General features: G+C 38.7%; 1 pseudogene; it reads left to right on the forward strand.

The window, feature by feature from the left end:
* Positions 1 to 11,004: 11,004 nt before the first annotated feature.
* LOC149230298 (pentatricopeptide repeat-containing protein OTP51, chloroplastic-like) overlaps positions 11,005 to 26,518 on the forward strand; it is a 39,622-nt pseudogene continuing 24,108 nt past the window's right edge.

Raw genomic sequence — 26,518 nt, forward strand, 5'->3', positions numbered from 1 at the left:
AGGCTTTAATCCCTATGCTGCATTTTTTTACTGTTTGCAGGGAGGGCATTGACATTTGATGAGTTTGAGGAACCATTTATCATAATAAAAGAGCAAGAGCAGAAAACCCAAATGATGTCAGTCTAGAGCCTCGATGGTGATGTCACAACTAGTATGTTCCCATTCCATTTATTCATTTTCTATTTTTAGATCGGTGAAAACCCTTAAATTATGAAAATAAGTAGGACTCTTATCGTTTGGTGGGCCATTTCTACACTTTTTGTATTTAACTGATGGGTGTATTCAGGTCTCCCATATAACTTTATTGGATTAGAGTGTCTATGTGAAAGGAATTCATACGTGACAACAACTTCTGTGTTCATTTCTTTAAATTAACAAATTCTACTTTGGGTACTGCAAATTATTCATGTAATGGGAAGTATTGATACAATTCCAACTCCAGGACCTACGGTTTTCTGGCTTCTCTTAGCCATTTTTGGAGTCATAATTCATGCTTGTAAGTAGTCATTCATGTATATATTTTCTTTTAATATCACTTTGGTTTCTCTTATTTTCATAAGTTGCGTATTGAAGCAATTTCAAGGGATACAATAATGTTTTTTTCTTTCTTATGGGCTTCTGACAACCATTGATTTTGTTTCTTGGTATAAATCCTTTGTCAGAATAAATTTGGATGAAAATTCCATGGGTTCCTTATCTTTTTCCTATTGGTACTAACATTCCATGGGTTGGGTTCCTTATGGTACTAACATTTTTTCCAGAGGAAAGAAATCGATCTTTTTCTCAGTAGGAGGGTTAGAGTGAAGTTGTTGGTACAAACCAACCCACAGGTGTAATCATTTCAGAGTTCACAAATCTGGAAGCCAATACAACAATATTCATAAGCACAAAGCCATTACAAACATATTTATCAAGGCATTATAGCTCATCATATCACTGGCTAAAATTTGAATCTAAATGAGAAAGATAATAATTATTCAGCCAAACAACCCTAAATAACCCCAATAAATAATCTATTAGTACTAACATATATCTGCTTTTGGTTCCCTTATCTTTTCCTGTTGGTATTAGCATATATTTGCCTATGGGGTTTCCCTTATTTCAACCGATAGTCTATACAAGTAAATATCAATGGTTTTCCAATGTTTCATCTCTGAATGTCCCTACTGTGTTGATAAGGTTTCCCTTGAAAATATCCTGCACTACGTAAGTCTACCTAGTAAAATACCGTGATTTTACATTGTAAACTGTCTGGCTACCATTTGGATCTCGTTCTTGGAAGGAAGTAGGGATTATCCACACTAGTCGTTGTTGAGATTGTTGTATCAGGGTGTTTTAAGATACTTTTGGAAAAATGAAATAATGTATTTATTTAATTTGAAAAACAAAAATCTACATGTTGCTTCTGATATTCATTGTGCTTCCCTTTTCTGAAAATTTTATGGATTGAGCTCACATTTCCCCCATATTATTTTGATTGTTTTCAACCATTCCAATGAAATTTCAGGCCTTATTATGCCTTATCCTATCATTCCTATGTATTTGATTATATACAGATCATGCATGATTTTCAATAGTTTTTCAATGTTTTATCTTTTTCTTTTTGTCATTGTTGCATAGATGCAGAGGATTACACCATCAGTGTCGCTTATGGGCAGTGGTGACAACCTACCCTCTGTACAAGAATCTATTGACTTGATCTAGGTATTGAAGGTTGGTAGGGTTAAAATCTATAGTACCTATCTAGTCATCCTCAAGGTGCTCTCTAACACCTATATTAAGGTCTCTGCGATGGTTAGGAATGAAGATATTTCCGATCTCTTGGTGAGCCAGTCAGTTGCAGATAAATGGTTCAATGATAATATTGTTCCCTTCTTGATAATATGATAATATGGGTCAATGATAATGGCTTTTGCTTGGACTCTTTAGCTCTACTTGAACTGATAAAGTCATGATGATACCATCAATGCGATAGAGGAAATCCTAGAAAATATCCTTGTCATCACCTTCTACAAGCCATTGAAGTTTACTGGAAGTCCTAATGGTGCTGGTAAAACAACAAAAAATGAATGCTTAAAGCATGCTTGCACTTGAGAGTCGCCTCCAAGGTTTGTGCGCTCAAAGGAATGGGTCTAGAGGATGCCTGCAGCTGGTGAGATGGAGCTACCTGTGACTGAGTTTTGTTCATGAGGGTTGATAGAATATGGATATATGTTGTTGATCCATTTTGTAAGTTTATTTCTTATATTCTCGTCCGTTATCTAGGTAAGAATTTTTTGGGTTTGTTTTTGCATGCATGGGGGTCTTTCTCTTTCATGTTTTTGGGTTTATTATGGTTTGCTCTATATGGATATGACATTCTTGGGCATGCATAGTATGTTTATCTTTGCCATATATATGTACATCTTCCCATGCATGTCTATAAATTATGTGAAAACTCTTCGAATATAGAGTAATATTATTACAATTTACTTTGCCTTCAGTTTTTTATATTTGTGGCACTCAAAGAAAATCAGAGTAGAGGAGACTGCATAAAACCATGCCCTTGGGATTGCAAATTGGCATGAATTAATATCTACTATTCCACATAGCTGATGTTACAACTCCCTTCGACTTGACTATGGAGAATCATCATTATCACCTCCTTACACCTATTCTAGAATAAGATAAAACAAAAATTCAAAAGTAGTTGTGTATAATAATGGTGCTAGAGCTAATGGATCTTTACGTAATGCAAGCTTGAATTCTCAGATATGAGGATAAATTAGTTCCAAGGAAAATACATAGATTTGTTTGATGCAAGATCATTCCACCAAGACACACTCCACTGCCTGATCTCACTTCTCTGATACCATGTTAAAAAACCTTTTTTGATCTACAAATAATTACTTGTGATATTATTTACCATTAGTTTAGCTTATTCAATTTTCATCAAGTAATTATACATCAGAAATTTAATCAATACTATTATAGTTATAGTCTAAGAGATTTTACTTGAAACATATGAACAAGTATATGGGAACAAAGGCAAATTTGGCTGTAGTCGTTGCAACTAACGCTTGCACAACTATGATAATACAGGTACAACTCCTTTTCTTCCTTCTTTGTCCTATTGATTTGGATTTTATAGCCAAATTTTGGTAGTTTGACTTGTACATTTCTTGCTCAAATTTATACATAGGTTTATTTTGTTTTGGAAAGCCACTGGGCATAACTTCTGCTAGGATGTAAACTAGTGCATTTGGAAAATCAAAGGGATTTTGGCAAACTCTTACTAAGGGTTATTGGAAAGAGGCATTCGATGGACTTGGTGTGTCTTTACTCCTAATATCAAATCATGCTATATAGGTACTATTAACACCATAATGTCTATTCAGTTTTTGAGTTAAACTTTCCATTATGCATTTGTATATCCTTTATCCATTCTATTTTACATGTTTAGCTCTGATTGATATCTTCTTTGTCTGCTAATGGTTTGTTTTATTTCTTACTTGGTATGGAAAAATGAATAATTAAAACTAAACTGTGAAAAATATAAAAATACAAAAAAAACCCTCTAACTACATTTCATCATGATCAAAGCCTATGTCTTTTCTAAAATAGGCCTACAACTTTAAGAACAAAAAAGCTAGAGACTCATTATAGGTTGAACATGGCTTTAAGAATTATATAGCATCAAATAAACAACTCTGAGTAAATGCAGATGCAGCGTAACAAAATAATAATATTTTGTTGTACATTAATTCAATTTCCTTTCAATCTTGGGGTTTGAAACAATTTATTTTCCCATTGAGATGAATTTTCTTAAAACCATGTAGGAAATTTTGTCTCATCTATGGCAAAGATTTATACTTTGTTTGACTTAACTCTATGTCTTCCCACGCTAGTCACTCTTTTAAGGATTCAATTTATCACTATGGTAATATTTTTTTTGATTAGTTGGTTCATATCCTTTGTTAGATTTTCTACCTTGTTTAACTCTAACAGTCTTCTCCACAATACTAGGGTGCACTTAATTGGCAGGTACAATAGTAGTAAGGGTGTACTTTTTGCAGGTCCATACAACAGTAATAATGGAAGCAGTTTGTCACGGTTCCTATGCACATTATAGTATGAGGGAGGTGTTGTTATGTAAGAGAGTATACGGTATATTTCCAGTTTTGCTACCCTCAATTAATTTCAATTTACATGTTGTTTAAGATTAAGCAATTCCATTTTTTATTCAGTTCAGTTCAATTGAGTTCTACATGCATGATCTAATATTTGGAGGGCACAAACCCTATATAATTGGAGTTCTTTTGCATGATAAGCTTCCAGTCTAGGTAGGGGGCATAATTCTCAAGGAAGGGGATGCATGCTTCTGTTTGCCTTCCAGTTGAGATGCACTTACCTAGTACACTTATCCATGTAGCAAGGGTACACTAGATGATTAAACTTGGGCTAGCATTTGACCAAGTCACCTTAAGTGCTTCATGCATGTGACCATATACTTTTTATATTTTCTCATCTTCCTATTCTATAAAGCAGATGTAGTGAACACTTCAATGTGGGTTAGAAATATTTTGGTTTTGAGGTATTGCATTGTATTTTCTTTGCTTTGCATTCAATAGAAGATATATGTGATTAAGAGTTCAGATCTGTGTACATGCTCTTATTATTTTTCTGTAGTGTGTTTTTGTAGATTCTAGTATACCCATCAAGGGCTTTAAATTAACTATGATCTTAGGAATATTCTTTTAGTGCAAAATTTACTTACTTTTTTTGGGTTACATGGTATCGAAGCAATTGCACTAAAACAAATAGGAAGTTGTGCATGGCTAGGATTGCAACTTATTAGAGGGAGTTGTTGAAGGGTTTCAAGGGTGGGATGCTCGAGTTTCGGTAAGTGAAGCAAATTTCAACTGGTTAAAGGTTGTGGCCCATGGGGTGTGATGTCCCAGTTGCTCCAAGGATTAGAGTGTTATTTTGAGTGTTTGCAAAAGGTGGCCTCCACATATAAGAGGTTGCAGGTTTGATTCTTAGTTCTTGATATGTTCTCATGTTTTTTTAAAGAGTTGTAATCAAAAGTAGTTAGGGTCTTTAAGATTTGTTAGAGTCGGTCTAGTTATCCCTCCATCAGAGATCAAAGCTCTTTTGCATTTCATGATTAGGTGTCCCATTAGTTTTTGATCGGTTTCATTTCGTTAGGCATGTCATAACTCTGGTGGAGTGGGTTGTGTCACTCATTCCCCTCATGCTTGGCATTGCTGGTTCAGGCCTGTTTATTAAAATAAGTCTTCAAAGGTCATTTACAATCATGTTTTAAATTTTGAGGTCTTAGGTCTAGGGTTGGGTCAATTTTGTCTTGAAAAGTCTTAGAAGACCAGCAGGCCAGAGGGATGTCTTTGATAGATCGTCACTTCAATAATTTTCATCATTGTACAGCTGAATTAGGACTTCTCTTCAAAACTTGTTTTGAAGATAAGTCGCCATCTCATTTTTGAAAAAAATGTCAAAATTTTCAGTTCTTCAATCGTTCAAGTGCAGCCTTGGTCTCCTTTGCCAGAGCATATCAGAGCTATCCCTGCAAAAAATTATCAGTGAAAATCATTATTTCAACCAATTTTAAAGGGGAAACCAAAAAGGTCAAAGCCTATTAATTTTCAAAAAGTGTCAACAACCAAACATAAGAAAATGGGTTTTGGGTTAAGCAAAAATCAACAAGGAGTCTATATGAAGATGTTTCTCCTCATCTGCAACCCATTCCACATTCCAAGAGCAAAGAGCATTGTTCTAAGGCGATTTTGTGAGTTTGTGGGCAAATCGGGCCGTTTCGAGGGCGCGCTATGCATCAGGTTGGGCGCGCTACGCACCAGTGGCGCGCTACGCATCAGGCCACAATTCTCAGTGCAATTTTAAATGGGTGAGGCGCATCAGGAGTGTGCGGCGCATTGGGTGAGGCACGCTACCCATTGGAGTTTATGCCCAGAACTTTGCCTGAAACACACTCAAACACCTCTTCTCATGCATCAGATCACAGGTAGGCTTTTATCCACGGCTCGTTCTTGGTTTTGAAAGATTTATGTAAGGAAATTATGCTATATTTGCCATGAAAAACCAAGTGTAAAAACCCTCATTTTCCATTAGTTTGTTGTGAGGATTTAAATGCCAAGATTGCTGTAGGGTTTTCAAACATAAATGTTGCCAAGGTTTTCCAATTTCTTTTGTTTCCCACCCCCTATATTCACCAATAATTTCCCCAATAATTCCTCATAAAACCCTATACTATTCTCCCTCCAATCCTAACCCCTCCCTTCTACTACAAACATATTTTTCCTACCCTACCTCATCCCAAACCCTAAAACTTAAAGATTTTCATGTCCCTTCCCTTCCCTAAATTCCTTGTTTTATTTCCATTATCCCCATTTCCCTAATGTTTCCCCTTTCCTAACAATTCCCTTGTATATTTGTGTCCCCTTGGTCACAGCATTTTGAGAAAAAGAAAAAGTCTACAGTTAATTTTGCACACAGTTGTATATCAGCATATATATATTCGAGCTACCTTGTTTTTAAAGAACATGTCAGAGACTGAGTCAGCTTATGAACAGGATTATGATAGTGATTCTACACCAGAGGTAAGTGTGCCAAGGAGGTATCATAAATGTGGCAAAGGTGGTCGGCATGTCAGGGAGGAGCCTACTTCTTTGGCTCAATTTCAAGCTTGTCCACTTGCAATGGACTGTTTTCGGTATCAATCATGTTTTGAATACTGTGAGCGGATCTCACAAATCCAACGTCATCGGGAACTAGTCTGTTTATTTGTTCTACATTTGTAGGATGGTCATGTAAACCTTGCCGGAGTGAATTTCACCTTGTCACCCGAGATTATTGCGCATGCCACTGGGATACCAAATGTAGGGGAAGAATGGAGTAAACGCCAGCAGTTAGACAGATTTCACTATGAGCCATATATTAAGCCCGGATGTGTAAGACACTTGACTGCAGTTTTTCCTTTCAGATTCCTAAGGGATGAGTATGCACCATTGATGAAACTCATCATTTGATATTTCAGTTGCGAGGGCAGATTCTCACGTCTCTATGTGTACCATGTCCGTTTGTTGATGTATTTTACCAGGGTACGTATGATGAACATTCCATTTTTCATTTGTCGCAACATAAAGAGGATGGTGCCTTTAGTACAAAGGAAGAGCCCAGCACATCAGCATAAGAGCATCTATCATTATGCATTGATTAAAATTGTAGTGATGCATCAGTTGGCACAGCAGGGCATTACTCGGGAAGATTTCATCTCCCGTGATTACTTTGCACCATTACAGCCACCTCCTGAGATTGTTCTTGATGAGGGAGGGCCTTCACATCAGTTTGACATTCCTGAGACAGAGCATGTCAGTGCTCCAGCATGTGTGACATATCATCGAGGACACAGGGCCTTATTTGCATCTACACGATGAGTACTATCTCCACCCGGGGTGGAAGGGGTTTTGTTGACTTCATCATCATAGCGAGTGTTATCTCCACCTTGTGTGGAAGGGGCCTCACTTTCGAGAGCAGCAAAGCAGGTACAAGATAAGGGCAAGAAGCCCAAGCATGAGGAGGGCCATTCAGGTGGTCATGATATTGATGTTGCATTGACTGATGTGGAAAAGACCGAAATTGATAGATTGAATGAGAAGTTGCTGAAGGCAGAATGTTGGATCAAATACTTGGAGCAGTGCAATAAATAGTTAGAGGACGAGCACACACTTATAGAGCTGCAACGAATCCGTGAAGACCGTAGGTTGGCCTGTAAAAGACCAGGTGATTTGACACCTGTTGCACGGTAATTTGTGCTTGAGAAGGTCAACCGAAACTTGGAGGGGTTGTTGGCAAAGGCCAATAGAGACAAAGACTTGCTTCGTCACATGAAGAATCATTACTGGGCCCGCATGCATGTTTGCAAAGCGAAAATGAAGATCCTTAAGAGGCGATTGAGCAAGGCACTTAAACGACGGAAAAAGCCCGATCCACTCCAAATTTTGGCTGAAGCCTCTTTGACTAAGCATAGTACTTGATTGGGGACCCCCAGCCCAAATTTCAACAAGTTTGGGGAAAATTCTGTCAATGTTGAAATTTTTGTGTAAAAAACAGGTTTTTGGGCTCAACACGTAGCGCGTCGCACACTACCCTTAAAATTGGGAGGTCCAAATCACGAAAGGTTTGCACTTTTGGATTTGTCATGATGAAATACACCTGCTCAGCCACTGCCAAGGCATTTCATCAAGGTTTGGGTCCCCAAAAGGTCAAAAAACATGAAAAAAATGACCTCACTGCCCCTTTTTGGACACACAGGTAGCAGCCTTGGGAGAATGCACTTTTGGAGGGGCAAATGGACATAAAATTGGAAAATTCCACTTGGGTTGGAAGTAGATATCTAGGTATTTCTAACAAGCCAACTTGAGCTCAATTTGGATGCTAGGAAGTGCCCCAAAAGTAGGTGGAAAGGCGCGCTACGCATCAGGATTTTTTGCACAGTTTTCATCTTCAGCTCAGGAAACAAAGCCAGTTTGACCAGTTTTGACTTGTGATGGGATTTTTCACCCTCCTTGATGTAATTAATGTAAATTTATGTTGACTTGACACTCATTTACCTATTCTAGATGATTCATTCATAAAATAGCAAAAATTTAATGAATGAATTGGTTTCCTAGCTTATAGAGGCAAGTTGTTTTGACTGCCTAGATTGTAGTGCTTTGTTTAGAATTGGTTGAAACAGCTCCTAGGATGATGAGCTCGACCCCTAGAGGCAAGGGAATGTGTTAGCTTGCCTATATTATGTATTTTCTTAGTCATTTTCAGGGTTGGACTCTTGGGAATAGCTTGATACACTATTGTACATATTTTCTCTGCAATTTTGGCAAAGGATAGACCAGGGTTTTGCAGCACTATTTGGGATTCATGTGGCCTTATGTGTTGATGGTGTGTTTCTCTCAGTACTTGTAAGTTGTGTATGTGTACCACTTTCCTTATTTAATCTTCTGCAATTAAACAGATGAAGTGTTAAGGTAGAATCCATAAATTTGCTATGCTCTGCCTTTAAGTTTGTTTAATTTTCCATGTTTTCTTCAGTTTAAGGAGAATCCTTGAGACTTCCTTGCTCTCCTTAGCTCCTCACCTATCAATTCTATTCATTCAATCACTTTAAAGGCATCAAAACAATCGCCTATCTTGCCCCAAGTAGACCTCTGCAAAAGTTGTGCCTCATCCCCGCACCCAAAATTGCCTTTCCCTTGAATTCAACAAAACTTCAAAAAATAAATTCCATAGTCCTTGTACTTCATACCTAGCCTAAAATTAGTCATCAATTCAGTCATCTCGAGCCTCTTTGATTACCTTTTGCCGAGATTGATTAGGGAGAGCCCTCTCCTGTCCTCGTAGGGCTAGCTACGAGGCTAAGCGTGGTTTGATGTGGCCTCGAGTTTTGCCTTCCTCAGCCTGAGGCAAATTCGAACGCTAACATAGTGGCGACCATACTGGGGAGAAAAGGTTTGCTGGTTGATGTGTTTGTTTCATGAGTCTTAGACGGAGTCTGAAGTTATGCTAGGTAGCCTTCGAAACGCTTTTGCTATGCATAAGCGAAAGTAGATAAACGCTGCTTCAGTCGATCTCCGGTGAGCTTGTGAATGTAGCACTTCATTTGCATTTACCCCAGTACCCTTATTTGTTATAGACCTTGGATGGTTGAGTCTAGCAAATTGATAGGTTGAAATTTATTGTGTCCCTTTGATTGTTCCGAACAATTCCACAATGGCTTCTAGAAGATACACGAGATTAAATCCCGATCCAGATCCACTTCCTATTTACGAAAATCCAAACTTGGTTCAAAAAATCCTCCATCAAGAAAGCTCGGCGACTCCCTTGGTTAAATCTCATTCATGTCCTGCAATTTTTGAGTATCTTGAAGAACTTGACTTTGACGAGAAATTTGAATTGTCGCTGTTTAATACTCAATCCGAAAGTGAACTTGATTCTCTCGTTCCAAATCCTGACTTTGCTGCAGCTCTTAAAGTTGAAAAACATAATAAATTAATTGAAAATTTTATCTTGAGGCACCTTCAGAGTGACATTTAGGCTGCAAATCTTGCTGATTTCCTAGAAGCTGCATCTGAGAATATTGGATCTGCTGTCACGGCTTCCGCTTCGAAAAATCCTACCGAACCGCCTTTCATTCCCACCATTCCTGTGCAACCTATAATTACTTATTCAGAATCTGCAGCTAATTCCCCTCCTTCATCCCACATTGCTTCTCCTCTGCATACACCTCCTCATACTCCTCATACTTCGGTTACATCTACTCCACCAACTACTCCCAAACCAAATCCGCCTAGAGCAATGGCTGCTCGGTTTGCTCCTCTCTCTCTTCCTCAAGATTTGCATGATATGCCCACGGATTATCAGAGTAAGATTCCTTTATTTGATGGCACTCCTCAAAGTGTGTCCGCTCAGCAGCACATAGACAAAATGGCTAATTTTTGTGATTTATATGAGATTGATGAAGAGGATGTAACTATGCGATTGTTTGTGCAAACATTCGGAGGAGAGGTAAGAAAATGGTTCAAAGGCTTGGGAGCCAGAAGTATACCTACGTTGGCTGAACTTCAGAAACAGTTTCTAGATCGTTAGGAACTCAGAAAGGATCCACTTCAAATCAATGCCAAGTACAATAATATCAAACGCAATCATGGTGAGTCTGTCCAAGACTACATTATCAGGTTCAATACAGTTTATAATGCTATTCCGGATGATTTAAGACCATCTAGAAAATCAGCTCTTCTCAAATTCCCGGATGGTTTTGATCCGGAGATGGCTTATTCATTACGGGATAGAGATCCGCCTACTTTAGAAGATATGCAAAAGATTGTTGTTAATGTTGAGGCGAATCTGAATGACAAGAGAGCATTGTTGAAGGCAGAGAAAAGAGTGACTATAAAGGAAGAATCTACATCAGAACCGCCTTGGCTTCGTGAGATGGAAAAAATGTTCAAAAGAATCAACCTTGACAAATCAGAACCACAAATTCGTAATCCAAATTACCGTGGCCAGCAACAACCTCAGTTCAGAATTAAGCAGCATGAACAAAGAGTACAAGAGCCGGCAGCCCAGCAACCGATCAAGACTCCTCTTTTGCAGAATTTTGTGAGTCAAGATTCAGATGAAGATGCTGATGTAGTAGGGGACCAAAATCACTTCTTTACTCCTGATGATCTGCCCATTTATATCACTGAAGAAGAAGAGTATGGAGAAAGTTCAGGCGCCCAGCAAGATGAAGATTTCATCTTAGCTAATGATGCAGATTTAGATGATTACCAAAGAGGATATTTGAATGCCTTGTCCACTCAACAGAAGCAGTATTCATTGAGAAACGGAGATGTGCCTATCAATTCAATTCAGAAAAGAAAAGAAGCTACAACACCAAAGACGGATTCACCAATACCACAGAAGAAAGGAAAGGAGACAATTGATTCCACAACTAGCAAGATATCAGCAGCAGAAAGGACAAATCAGGTAAATATAATCAAAGATAGGAGAGAAGTTATGGTCAAAGAAGTCGACAAAGTTTCAGCATTTAGTTTGTAAAATGAAATTTCCAAATTAAAAGTATCTATTCCCTTGACTGAAATCATGAAAAACAGTAGCTATCGAGGTCAAGTCTCTAAAATTCTGAATTTTGATCCCATGTTTGACACGGTGAACGTTGAAGATGATCAGCCAGAATTGATATTCGGGCCAGCATTGGATGGTGAGTCCCCTGAAAGTGATGTTCCTCCCTTTTATATCAGTTTGAGATTGCATGAATATGTTTTGCACAATGCTATGTTCGATTCGGGTGCTTCGCACAATTTGATGCCAAAGGCGATCATGGAGAAGTTGGGGTTAGACATTACAAGGAAATATCATGATTTGAATTCATTTGATTCCAGCCGTGTAAGATGTATCGGGCTCATCAAAGATTTAGTTGTTAGCTTAGACCAAATCCCAGCGAAGAATGTCTTGATGGATGTGGTTGTGGCGGACATTCCCCCACGGTTTGGTATGCTACTTTCAAGATCTTGGGGGGCTAATTTGAAGGGTACTCTACAGTTAGACTTTTCTTATGCTACAATTCCAGTCTTCGGTGAAATGAGAAAACTATATTGAGAGCAAAAGATGAAATACATGATAAACAGCAAAGAGAAGCCAATCAATCATCCTGTAAATTACGTACATACAGATTTTGAGTCATTTGTTTTATTTACTGATAGTTTTAATGATCTAGATAGTCAGTTAGTTCAGGCGGAAGATATACCAAAGATCACTGAAAATTTCAGAGAAGTTCTGCAAAAGGAAAGAGGAGAAAAGCCAGCTACTATGGAGCAATCAGCTGAAGATAAGGTGCAGCAAACAGAAAAAACAGAGCTAACACAATTTCAACACTTGGAAGAAGATGAGGATGGTCTTTGGACCATGGATTTTGATGGCGCAGTAGGTAGTGATGGTGCTGGTATTGGTGTGTGGATTCGAAGTCCCTTTTCCGCTCAAGACAAAGTTCCAAGCAAGGTGAGAGTGTGTTCCTATAAACTAGCATTTGACTGTTCAAATAATGAGGCAGAATATGAGGCTCTCATTGCTGGCCTTAAGATTCTTAGAAAGCTGAAAGCAAAGAAGATTGCAGTCTATGGTGATTCCAAGTTGGTGATAAAGCAAGTTAAGGGTGAGTTTCAGGCCAAGCATCCTCGTATGAGGGCATATCAAAATGCATTCTTAGATATTTTGAAGTTATTTTCTGATCATACCTTGACATGTGTGCCTCGCATACAAAATGGTGTTGCTGATGGACTTGCTAAAGCAGCAAGCAATTTAAAAATTCCGATGAATTCTAGCAACAAGTTTGAGATTCATGTGAAACATCTTCCCACCGTCCCAGACAATCAGCGATGTTGGAAAGTCTTTCAAGATGATGAGGAGATCAATCAGTTTCTGCAAAATAAGGGTAAGTTCAAAGATACCTCAATAGATACTGAACATGATGATGGTAGTGATAATATACAAGTAAATCAAATGGACGTGCTGCAACTTAAAGACAACATTATTCCTAAAGGATTGATTCCTTTAGAGGAGCTGTTTGACCAAGATGATGAGGCCCGCAAACCGACATTAAGGCTGACTGAAAAAGGTGTTGAAGAGGTAAACATTGGGACAGCTGAGAATCCCAAGCGAGTAAAGCTATCAAAGTCATTGTTACCAAAGGTGAAAGCAGACTATGTGAAATTGTTGTCTTTATTTTCTGATGTTTTTGCATGGGATTACTCAGATCTAAAAACATATGACACAAATATCATTCAACATACTATTCCTATTAAGCCAAATTAGAAGCCTTTTCATCAAAAGTTGAGAAGAATTAATCCGAAGCTGCTACCATCAATTGAAAAGGAGGTAAACAGATTGCATAAGTCAGGAATTATTGTGCCTATCCAATTTTCAGATTGGATATCAAACTTGGTACCAGTAAGGAAGAAAACAGGTGAGATTCGTTTATGTATTGACTTCAGAAATTTGAATAAGGTGTCCTTAAAAGACAATTATCCGCTGCCCAAAATGGACCATATATTGCAGCGATTAGTTGGAGCATCAAGAATGTCACTACTCGACAGCTATTTAGGATACAATCAGATTTTAGTACATGAAGATGATCGTGACAAGACAGCATTCATTACTCCATGGGGAACATTTCATTATGCAAAGATGCCGTTTGGTTTGAAAAATGCAGGAGCCACCTTTTAGCGCACAATGGACATGGCTTTCGCCAATGAGAAAGATGTATTTTTAGTTGTTTATCTTGATGACTTAACCGTGTTTTCAAATTCTGATGAGGAACATTTGTATCATTTGAAAACTGTTTTCCAAAAGTGCAGAAAATATGGCATTTCGCTGAATCCGAAAAAGAGTCTTTTCGCCATGGATGAGGGAAAACTTCTTGGCCACATCATATCTAAAGATGGCATCCGTATTGACCCTGCATGTGTTGAAGCCATTCAGCAAATTGAACAGCCCTGGAACAAGAAAGAAATACAGTCCTTCAATGGTAAACTGAATTTTTTGCGTCGCTTCATTCCAAATCTAGCAGAGCATCGTAGAGAAATCACGAGCATGCTGAAAAAGGACAGTCAGGTAAAGTGGACCGAAGAGGCGGTGAAATCATTTAATTTAGTGAAGTAAGCTCTTTCTTCAACTCCTATTTTGATCAGCCCAGACTACACTCAGGATTTTATTTTGTTCTCATTTGCTTCTGAGCACACTTTGGCAGTTGTATTAATGCAGAAGAGGGAAGGTGTTGAAAAGCCCATTGCTTTTTTCAGTCGGATTATAAGAGATGGAGCATTGAAATATAACATCATTGAGAATCAAGCACTTGCGCTTGTAAAGGCCTTGAAAGATTTCCGTGTGTATATATTGCATTCCCATATTCTAGCTTATGTTCCTAATGCAGTAGTTAAAGATATTTTAGTACAGGCAGATCTAGAAGGCAGGCGGGGTAAGTGGATTGTTGCGTTATTAGAGTATGATGTGGAGATTAAACCAACTCAGCTGATCAAAGGTCAAGGACTCGCCAAGTTAATGGCTGAAACGAATTTGCAAGTTCTAGACATAAATTTGATTGCTGCTATGTCTGATGAAGATGAGGAGGATTCATCCGTTCAGGTATCTGAAATGTTTCTTTCTTCTCCGTGGTATGCTGACATTTTATATGTACTTCAGCATTTGTCTTCACCTCCCGGAATGCCTAGAAACAAAAGTAGAACATTGAAATTGAAAGCTGCAAAATTCTGCATACTAAATTCTGCATTGTATTGGAAAGATCCTGGTGGAATGTTATTGAATTGTTTGGTAGAGGAGGAAGCCAAAAGAGTTGTGGAAGACTTTCATAGAGGTGACTGTGGAGGCCATCTATTTTGGAAAACCACAGCGAACAAAATTCTAAGGGCAGGTTATTATTGGCCTTCATTATTTTCAGATGTATATAAGGCTGTTAGGAATTGTCATGAATGCCAAATTTTTGAAGGGAAGCAGAAACTACAGCCTTTGCTTCTCAAACCAATTGAAGTCAACACACCTTTTCAGCAGTGGGGATTGAATTTCATCGGGGAAATTCATCCGGCATCATCAGGACAGCATCGATGGATATTGACAGCCACAGACTACTTCACAAAATGGATTGAAGCAATTCCTACTCGACAAGCCACGGATGCGGTAATTATCTCTTTTCTTGAAACCAATATTTTGTCACGTTTTGGATGCCCAAGTAAGTTAATCACAGATAATGCAGCAGCATTTAAGTCAAAAAGGATGGTTGAGTTTTGTTATAAGTACAATATCAGCTTGGGACATTCAACCGCATACCATCCTCAAGGAAATGGATTGGCGGAGTCATCTAATAAATCTTTGGTTAATATCATTAAGAAATTGTTGGAAATCAGTAAAAAGGGCTGGAACAAGAAGTTGATAAATGCACTATGGGCTGATAGGGTGAGTCAGAAAAAGTCTATTGGCGTTTCTCGTTTCGAGTTGGTGTACGGAATAGACATGGTTTTTCCAACTTCGCTTGCTGTCCCGGTAGTCAAATTGCTTCAAGAAGCGGGTAGTGAGGAAGATCCTATGCAAAGAAGGATTAATCAGATGATTCATTTACAGAAGACACGGGAGGAGGTATTTCAAAACACTTGCAAGTTGTAGGAGCGCATCAAAAAGATTTATGACGGGAAAGCAAAGGCGGACACATTTCAGCTAGATGAGGTAGTTTTGAGATGGGATGCTCGACATGAAGACAAAGGAAAGCATGGAAAATTTGAAAATTTATGGAAGGGTCCTTACAAGATTGCAGCATATCGCAGCCAAAACGCTTTCCTCCTCAAAGAAATGAATGGAGATGAATGTCCTGGAGGGCTGATTAATGGTCGGCTATTAAAGAGATACTACTTTTGAGTATTTTCTGCTCATTTCATCATCATTGTACATATCATTTTACTTTTATTCTATTGTACATGTAAACTAACTTATCATCTTCAGTCTGGGGCCCGAGGTGAAGGCTATAATTCTGAAAATGAAAGTTAGTTAGTCTAAGTTTGTCAAGTCAGTTGTCAAAATCTTTTAGTTTTGAGTCTAGTTCGGTCAAAGCAGTTTTTGCTTTTTCAGTCAAATTCTCAAGATTTTGTGTCGGAATAATGACTCCATCACCCAATGAATGAAGGCACTGTCTAGCTCTTACAGAGATCTGTGTTTCTTGGCATCTCCAAGGAGCTACCATCCCCATTGGAGCTAATGTTAGAGTCAGTCTAGTTATCCCTCCATCAGAGATCAAAGCTCTTTTTCATTTCATGATTAGGTGTCCCATCAGTTTTTGATCGGTTGCATTTCGTTAGGCATGCCATAACTCTGATGGAGTGGGTTGTGTCACTCATTCCCCTCATGCTTGGCACTGCTGGTTTAGGCCTGTTTATTAAAATAAGTCTTCAAAGGTCATTTACAATCATGTTTTAAATTTTGAGGTCTTAGGTCTAGGGTTGGGTCAATTTTGTCTTGAAAAGTCTTAGAAGACCAGCAGGCCAGAGGGATGTCTTTGATAGATCATCACTTCAATAATTTTCATCATTGTACATCTGAATTAGGACTTCTCTTCAAAACTCTGTTTTGAAGATAAGTCGCCATCTCATTTTTGAAAAAATTGTCAAAATTTTCAGTTCTTCAATCGTTCAAGTGCAGCCTTGGTCTCCTTTGCCAGAGCATATCAGAGCTATCCCTGCAAAAAATTATCAGTGAAAATCATTATTTCAACCAATTTTAAAGGGGAAACCAAAAAGGTCAAAGCCTATTAATTTTCAAAAAGTGTCAACAACCAAACATAGGAAAATGGGTTTTGGGTTAAGCAAAAATTAACAAGGAGTCTATATGAAGATGTTTCTCCTCATTTGCAACCCATTCCACATTCCAAGAGCAAAGAGCATTGTTCTAAGGCGATTTTGTGAGTTTGTGGGCAAATCGGGTTGTTTCCAGGGCGTGCTACGCATCAGGTTGGGCGCACTACGCACCAGTGGCGCGCTACGCATCAGGCCACAATTCTCAGTGCAATTTTACACGGGTGAGGTGCATCAGGAGCACGCGGCGCGTTGGGTGAGGTGCGCTACGCATTGGAGTTTATGCCCAGAACTTTACCTGAAACACACTCAAACACCTCTTCTCATGCATCAAATCACAGGTAGGCTTTTATCCACGGCTCGTTCTTGGTTTTGAAAGATTTATGTAAAGAAATTATGCTTTATTTGCCATGAAAAACCAAGTGTAAAAACCCTCATTTTCCATTAGTTTACTGTGAGGATTTAAATGCCAAGATTGTTGTAGGGTTTTCAAACATAAATGTTGCCAAGGTTTTCCCATTTCTTGTGTTTCCCACCCCCTATATTCACCAATAATTTCCCAATAATTCCTCATAAAACCCTATACTATTCTCCCTCCAATCCTAACCCCTCCCTTCTACTACAAACATATTTGTCCTACCCTACCTCATCCCAAACCCTAAAACTTAAAGATTTTCATGTCCCTTCCCTTCCCTAAATTCCTTGTTTTATTTCCATTGTCCCCATTTCCCTAATGTTTCCCCTTTCCTAACAATTCCCTTGTATATTTGTGTCCCCTTGGTCACAGCATTTTGAGAAAAAGAAAAAGTCTACAGTCAATTTTGCACACAGTTGTATATCAGCATATATATATTCGAGCTACCTTGTTTTTAAAGAACATTTCAGAGACCGAGTCAGCTTATGAGAAGGATTATGATAGTGATTCTACACCAGAGGTAAGTGTGCCAAGGAGGTATCACAAAGGTGGCAAAGGTGGTCGGCATGTCAGGGAGGAGCCTACTTCTTTGGCTCAATTGCAAGCTTGTCCACTTGCAATGGACTGTTTTCGGTATCAATCATGTTTTGAATACTGTGAGCGGATCTCACAAATCCAACGTCATCGGGAACTAGTCTGTTTATTTGTTCTACATTTTCAGGATGGTCATGTAAACCTTGCCGGAGTGAATTTCACCTTGTCACCCGAGATTATTGCGCAGGCCACTGGGATACCAAATGTAGGGGAAGAATGGAGTAAACGCTAGCAGTTAGACAGATTTCACTATGAGCCATATATTAAGCCCGGATGTGTAAGACACTTGACTGTAGTTTTTCCTTTCAGATTCCTAAGGGATGAGTATGCACCATTGATGAAACCATCATTCGATATTTCAGTTGCGAGGGCAGATTCTCACGTCTCTATGCGTACCATGTCCGTTTGTTGATGTATTTTACCAGGGTACGTATGATGAACATTCCATTTTTCATGTGTTGCAACATAGAGAGGATGGTGCCTTTAGTACAAAGGAAGAGCCCAGCACATCAGCATAAGAGCATCTATCATTATGCATTGATTAAAATTGTAGTGATGCATCAGTTGGCACAGCAGGGCATTACTTGGGAAGATTTCATCTCCCGTGATTACTTTGCACCATTACAGCCACCTCCTGAGATTGTTCATGATGAGGGAGGGCCTTCACATCAGTTTGACATTCCTGAGACAGAGCATGTCAGCGCTCCAGCATGTGTGACATATCAGCGAGGACACAGGGCATTATTTGCATCTACACGATGAGTACTATGTCCACCCGGGGTGGAGGGGGTCTCGTTGACTTCATCGACACAACGAGTGTTATCTCCACCTTGTGTGGAAGGGGCCTCACTTTCGACAGCAGCACCGCAGGTACAAGATAAGGGCAAGAAGCCCAAGCATGAGGAGGGCCATTCAGGTGGTCATGATATTGATTTTGCATTGACTGATGTGGAAAAGACCGAAATTGATAGATTGAATGAGAAGTTGCTGAAGGCAAAATGTCGGATCAAATACTTGGAGCAGCGCAATAAACAGTTAGAGGACGAGCACAGACTTATAGAGCTGCAACGAATCCGTGAAGACCGTAGGTTGGCCCGTAAAAGACCGGGTGATTTGACACCTGTTGCATGGAAATTTGTGCTTGAGAAGGTCAACCGACACTTGGAGGGGTTGTTGGCAAAGGCCAATAGAGACAAATACTTGCTTCGTCACATGAAGAATCATTACTGGGCCCGCATGCATGTTTGCAAAGCGAAAATGAAGATCCTTAAGACGCGATTGAGCAAGGCACTTAAACGGCGGAAAAAGCCCGATCCACTCCAAATTTTGGTCGAAGCCTCTTTGACTGAGCATAGTAATTGATTGGGGACCCCCAGCCCAAATTTCAACAAGTTTGGGGAAAATTTTGTCAATTTTGAAATTTTTGTGTAAAAAACAGGTTTTTGGGCTCAACGCATAGCGCGCCGCGTGCTACCCTTAAAATTGGGAGGTCCAAATCACGAAAGGTTTACATTTTTGGATTTTTCATGATGAAATACACCTACTCAGCCACTTCCAAGGCATTTCATCAAGGTTTGGGTTCCCAAAAGGTCAAAAAACATGCAAACAATGACCTCACTGCCCCTTTTTGGACACACGGGTAGCAGCCTTGGGAAAATGCACTTTTGGAGGGGTAAATGGACATAAAATTGGAAAATTCCACTTGGGTTGGAAATTAGACATCCAGGGCTTTCCAACAAGCCAACCTGAGCTCAATTTGGATGCCGGGAAGTGCCCCAAAAGCAGGTGGAAAGGCACGCTATGCATCAGGATTTTTTGCACAGTTTTCATCTTCAGCTCAGGAAACGAAGCCAGTTTGACCAGTTTTGACTTGTGATGAGATTTTTCACCCTCCTTGATGTAATTAATGTAACTTTATGTTGACTTGACACTTATTTACCTATTCTAGATGGTTCATTCATAAAATAGCAAAAATTTAATGAATGAATTGGTTTCCTAGCTTATAGAGGCAAGTTGTTTTGACTGCCTAGATTGTAGTGCTTTGTTTAGAATTGGTTGAAACAGCTCCTTGGATGATGAGATCGACCCCTAGAGGCAAGGGAATGTGTTATCTTGCCTATATTATGTATTTTCTTAGTCATTTTCAGGGTTGGTCTCTTGGGAATAGCTTCATACACTATTGTACATATTTTCTCTGCAATTGTGGCAAAGGATAGACCAGGGTTTTGTAGCACTATTTGGGATTCATGTGGCCTTATGTGTTGATGGTGTGTTTCTCTCAATACTTGTAAGTTGTGTATGTGTACCACTTTCCTTATTTAATCTTCTGCAATTAAACAAATGAAGTGTTAAGGTAGAATCCATAAATTTGCTATGCTTTGCCTTTAAGTTTGTTTAATTTTCCATGTTTTCTTCAGTTTAAGGAGAATCCTTGAGACTTCCTTGCTCTCCTTAGCTCCTCACCTATCAATTCTATTCATTCAATCACTTTAAAGGCATCAAAACAATCGCCTATCTTGCCCCAAGTAGACCTCTGCAAAAGTTGTGCCTCATCACCGCACCCAAAATTGTCTTTCCCTTGAATTCAACAAAACTTCAAAAAATAAATTCCATAGTCCTTGTACTTCATACCTAGCCTAAAATTAGTCATCAATTCAGTCATCTCGAGCCTCTTTGATTACCTTTTGCCGAGATTGATCGGAGAGAGCCCTCTCTTGTCCTCGTAGGGCTAGCTACGAGGCTGAGCGTGGTTTGATGTGGCTTCGAGTTTTGCCTTCCTCAGCCTGAGGCAAATTCGAACACTAACAGGATTGTCACATGTTGGAGGGTACTTCCAACTCCATTATAGTTCAATATGTAGCACCTCTTGGAAGAGGTTGAATTGTGGTACCTCGTGGAGAAGGAGATTTTACTTTCAACAGATACCAAAGAGTTGGCTGAGCATGATTAGAAAATGATCAAAATGGAATGAATAGTTTTGGATTTGGTGAAGAATCATCTAACCCCTTTCATTGTAGAGAAAATGATTGATAGGGAAATGCATATTACCTTGATTACATTGTATTGGAGTGAGAACATGTCTAGGATAATGCTCTTAATGAAGAAAACATCCATTACTTGCATGAGAAACACTAATACAGTAGTTATCTATCTGATAAAGATCAAGAGTTGAGAGATCAACAAGCTACACTTGATGACAAGGTAGAATATAATGGACTAATTTGGATCAGTTTGAATGGCTTTGGTCCATCTTGGCACCATTTTGTATAGTTTGTATGTGCTTGTGAGAATCTACCCTCAATTGAAAGTTTGTGGGATGCATTTATCGAGGAGGAAATGAGATTGGAGATGGTTTCAATCAGTGATGAGGATGTACCAGAGCTAGCTCTCGTTGGGAGGGTGAGGAAAGGAGGAAATAAAATATGATTTGTGAAGGGTTAGAAGAAGAAGGAAGATTCAAGCTCTTCTAACCAACAGAAGAATAATTTAATCCATATCAAGTGCAAGAAGCATGGCCCATATAATTCTCAGTATCTTGAGAAGTAGGGGAAGGGTAAGCAACAATAACAATAAAATAGTTTGCAAGAATTGTAGAAGCTTCAAGTATGGATGGACATTATGCTTCTTAGAGTTCTAAGAAGAAAGGGACGGGTTAGTGACAACATCAATAAAAATAGTTTCTTGGAATTCCAGAAGCTTCAGGTTCATACAAGTTCATTGAAAGATGTGGTACGACCTTTGCCATGGTGTCATGCCTTTCCACCAACACTGTTTCAGGTGTTTGTGGTATGTTGAGAAGTGGAGCCTCAAGACATGACAGTAAACAAAATAGCTCTTTCAATTGTCTAGATGAGTATACCTCACCACTTCTAATCAATGTTATCTGCCTTTAGGACAAAGTAAACAGAGCAGTCCACATGAGGTACATGATTCTATCTGCCTTTAGGAAAATGTAAATAGAGCACTGCACACCAGAGCCAGGTATATTTAAATTTTACAACACTTGCACACAAAATTAACCTGCATGATTTGGAAATTTCCTCTTAAATGATCCTTAATAACTTTCACGCTATTTCTTAGAAGCATATATTTGCATGTGAGTAGAATTCATCTTACACATACATTTAGTGAAGGCAACAATATTACTAGGAGTCATCAACGCCAACTATATGGTTGAAAATATATTTGTTGGCCTTGATGGCTCCTAGTAATATTGATTTTGTATTGGAGTTTCTAAAATACATAAGAATTATATATGTTGTATTAGCATTTGAAAAATACATAGGATGTCACAAGTAATCCTAATAATCAACTTCCCTAATGACTAGCAGGCCTTAAGACTCCACTAGTGGTTTTTGCACTAAATGTGGGTATCATTTATTGATAAAAGTAGGATCTCAGGGAAACTTGTGTGGAAGTTTTCTGTAAAGAGCAACCAAATTTAGAATTAAAAATTTGGCACAAGTGCACTCTAACAAAACTAAAAAAGTTTCTCTTCATGCTTTCAGGGTAGCCCAGGACACCCCTACAGATTGGTAATTATTGATTGTACATTCTAGTCTCATTGGCATATTTTTTTTTCATTTGTTAGACATCAATAAAACTACCTTTCTCTGTTTAATGAAAATTAAAAATGTTAAACAATTGTAGTTTGATATGAATTCTCTGAAGGAAGTTCTCCATGTTGTGGAACCTATTATGATTTTCTCTTAAATAAGATAAATGACCACCAATTAATTCCTTCTCCAAAATTTAGTTCTCCAACAACTGCAGTCCTTCCTTTGAGAGAATATATGTTGTCCTATTAAGTTCTCTAAACACATGGGAGGTTCTGATCATCTGGAACTTCCTAGGGAGAAATTTCATCTGAGTAGCTAAGGGAGATAAGGAAGTATGCTAAATCTGGCCTTGTGCATTCATTCAATTAACATCTAGTGTTGAGTGCCCAAAGACCTATAGATGCCTAATATCCTTGTCAAAGGAAGATGTTAATAAGGAAAATATAGCCTTCAACTTCACCAAGTTATTTTTATCTTTGTCCATCTTTTCCTTAGTTTGGAAATAGCAAGTGTCACAACAATAATGCACAAACACATGTCTACAAATATGATGAGTGTCTTGGAAAGCAATTCTGCATGTAGTAAATGTTTTGTTTGTGTTTCAGCTATATTGCTTTTATGTTATCAAACTGTAGTGTTATCAAAGGAAAATAGATACATGTGTTGATGATAATTATCACAATTGTAAGATATTCAACAATAAAAGTTTAAAACCATTTTTATGTGGATTGTGTTCATTTAGTCTCATTTGTGTTATTGTTTTCCATCAAGTGGAGTCATCTTGGTCTTACTGCTATAGTTTACCTCTATCAGAATATTGACAAAGATGACTTATTTAAACTTTCATGCTCACATATATCTAAAGTTAATAGCCAATCAACTTGCGAGTTGTAGGATGGAATAATGAATCAGTTCTCTCTCAAGGAGGCCAAAAAGTTATACTAATGACAAGGTTATCATGATTCAGTCAGGGATCAAATTCAATATGCCACAGGGTTCAAATATGAGCCTTCCAAATAATAATAACCAAGTCTGCATAGTTACTGCAGCTTTCACCAAAATCAATATACTATAATTTCACTACAACAATGACCTTCAAGGAGGTCGAGATATTGTGTAAAATGGCCATCGAGTGCCAATTGTTGACTAATCAAACCTTCCAATGCTCATATTATCGATAACCTTGTTTTAGGGATACCTCCACCATAACCATAATATGTCTCTTGAGATCAATATGATTCTTCCTTAGCTTTTATCTTATGCAATCCCTCGGCCTTATTCTTGCAACAAGTTAGATGATTCGATCCTTTAAGCATGGCATCATATTGAATTGACCCTATCACAGAAAATTTATATCTTCAAAGCAAAATATCCTTCCAAAACCAGAGGAAATAATAGAGAGAATAGGTGCTGAACAGTTGATACTAATCAATGATCATGGTGATCATGCTGAAAATTTGATGGAGGAATTTTATATTATGGGACCCTTCCGAAATATGTTTTGGTCTAGGATTTGGTACTCTTGATTGATGTCCAGGACTGTAACTTCTTAGGAAAGAATATCAACTTCAAAAGTAATGATAGAATGAATGCAAGCCTATACTTGTTATCTGAAGTATTCGATATATCTTAGATAGATTGTTGGCTTGTTGGGGCCTGACCTAAGTTTAAAAGTGGTTTAGCCAAACAAATCCCAAAACTACTAGCCCTTTCGGCAACGGTCCATGGTGCATGGACCAAGGCCTCACCTGAGGTAGTAGGGGAGGGTGTTGGAACCAGGTTTCTACACCCTTGTAGGGTTTAACCCCATACAGAAATTACCTGCATACGAATTCTAAAACACAGAAAATAAACAATGCGAGAGCATAACACATAAAACACATATACACAGAGATTTTCCCTTGGATCCCAAAATCGGGACTACCAGCTTGATTTTTCATTATGTTCCTTTCAATGTTACAATACATATTTATACATGCAGAAGCATCCAATACCATGGACCGAAAACCATTGCGTCCAATACCATGTATTAAAAATCGTCACATCCAAAAAACATGTGAAAAAATCATGCACAAAACCATAGGTGGGTCCGCCCAACCTAACATAGGTTCCAAAACCAAAAAAATTCAGGGCGCTGCCCCAGACCCCATAAAGTGGGGTTACGAGTGCCCCTCAAACCCCCTGTGACATCCCCCCCTCTAACCCCCGGTTAACTACGTGGGCTAGTCGTGGAAAGAATATAACACAAAACAACATTCTCCCACTTGTTGTTTTCTTTCCACAGGGGACCACAAGAGAGCTTAGTCATTTTCCCAGCCCTGAAATGCCCATTGTCTCTCTACACCAAGAGAACTTTAGAGCTCACAGATTTTGTCAATGCATCTTCAGTATTCTTCAAAGTGTCCACCTTTACCAGCAACACCTTTTTGTCTTCTATCATATCCCTCACAAAGTGATACTGAACATCAATGTGCTTTGTCTTTGAATGATATGCAGGGTTCTTTGCTAAGAAAATTGCACTTTGGCTGTCACAGTCTATCCTTATAGCTTCCTGTACTAACCCCATACTTGAACACAACCTCTGCAACCAAACTACTTCCTTGCTTGCATGAGTGGCTACCATGTATTCTGCCTCTGTAGTTGATAGTGCCACTACAGATTGTTTCTTACTCATCCAACTAACTGCACCTCCAAATAGGTTAAACACATACCCACTTGTAGATCTTCTCTGATCCAGATCTCCAACCCAGCCTGCATCAACAAAGCCATGAATATCCAACAATCTATCCAATCCTGGTCTTCCTTGGTAGCACAAACCATAATCACTAGTGCCACGCAAATACCTGAAAACCCACTTCACTATTGTCCAATGCTCCTTCCCTGGTTTTGACATAAACCTGCTCAATACTCCCACTGCATGTACAATGTCTGGTCTAGTATAGACATTACATACATCAGGCTACCGACTATACTTGCATATGGAACACGGGACATGTCCTCTTCCTCTTCTTGTGTCTTGGGACACTGTTCAGTAGATAACCTCACACCTACAGGAATAGGAACCTTCACTAGTTTACTATCCTGCATATTAAACCTCTGCAGTATTGTCTCAACATACTTCCTCTGGTTTAACTAGAGCTTCCTCTTTTCCCGATGTCTTTTAATTTCCATGCCAAAAATATAGTTTGCAGCACCAAGATCTTTCATGTCGAATTTGGAGGACAATTGGGTCTTCAAATCATGGATAATTTCTTTGTCATTTCCAACCAGCAACATATAATCCAAATACAAGACCAGATAAATAACATTGTCACCAATTAATTTAAAATACACACAGTGATTTGCTTTGCTTCTGGTGAAGCCAAGTACCCATATAAATGTATCAAATTTTTGATACCACATCCTTGGTGACTATTTTAACCCATACAGAGAATTCTTTAACTTGCATACCAATTCTTTCTTACCCTTCACTACAAAGCCTTCAGGTTGCTTCATGTAGATTTCCTCTTCCAAATCCCCGTGAAGAAATGTTGCCTTCACATCCATATGTTCTACCTCAATCAAAATCAGCAGCGACAAATAAAAGTAATCTAATAGAAGTTACCTTGACAACAGGAGAAAAAATATCACCAAAATCAATTCCCGGTACCTGGGAATAACCTTTCGCTACCAACAAAGCTTTGTATTTCTCCATTGTTCCTTCTACATTTGTCTTCTTTTTGAACACCCATTTGCTGCCAATGGGTTTCCTCCCAGCTAGCAACTCCACCAGATCCCAAGCCTAATTTTTGTGCAAAGATGCCATTTCATCAACCATGGTCTCTTTCCAGAGTTTTCCATCCTCTGAATCCACTGCTTCCTTCATAGTTCTGGGATCATCATCAGTAACAGACAAAGAAAAATTTGAACAGAAAGCAGATGGACTATACCTCTCTGGCTGCCTTCTTTCTCGAACTGATCTTCTCACAGCTAGAGTTTGTGGCTCTTCATCTTCTGATTCCTCCTCTGCTGTAGAGTCTGATTCT

Source organism: Pinus tabuliformis, chromosome J (assembly GCF_031772625.1).
Source record: "Pinus tabuliformis cultivar Carrire ecotype Pingquan chromosome J, CPIR1, whole genome shotgun sequence".
NCBI classification, from domain to species: domain Eukaryota; kingdom Viridiplantae; phylum Streptophyta; class Pinopsida; order Pinales; family Pinaceae; genus Pinus; species Pinus tabuliformis.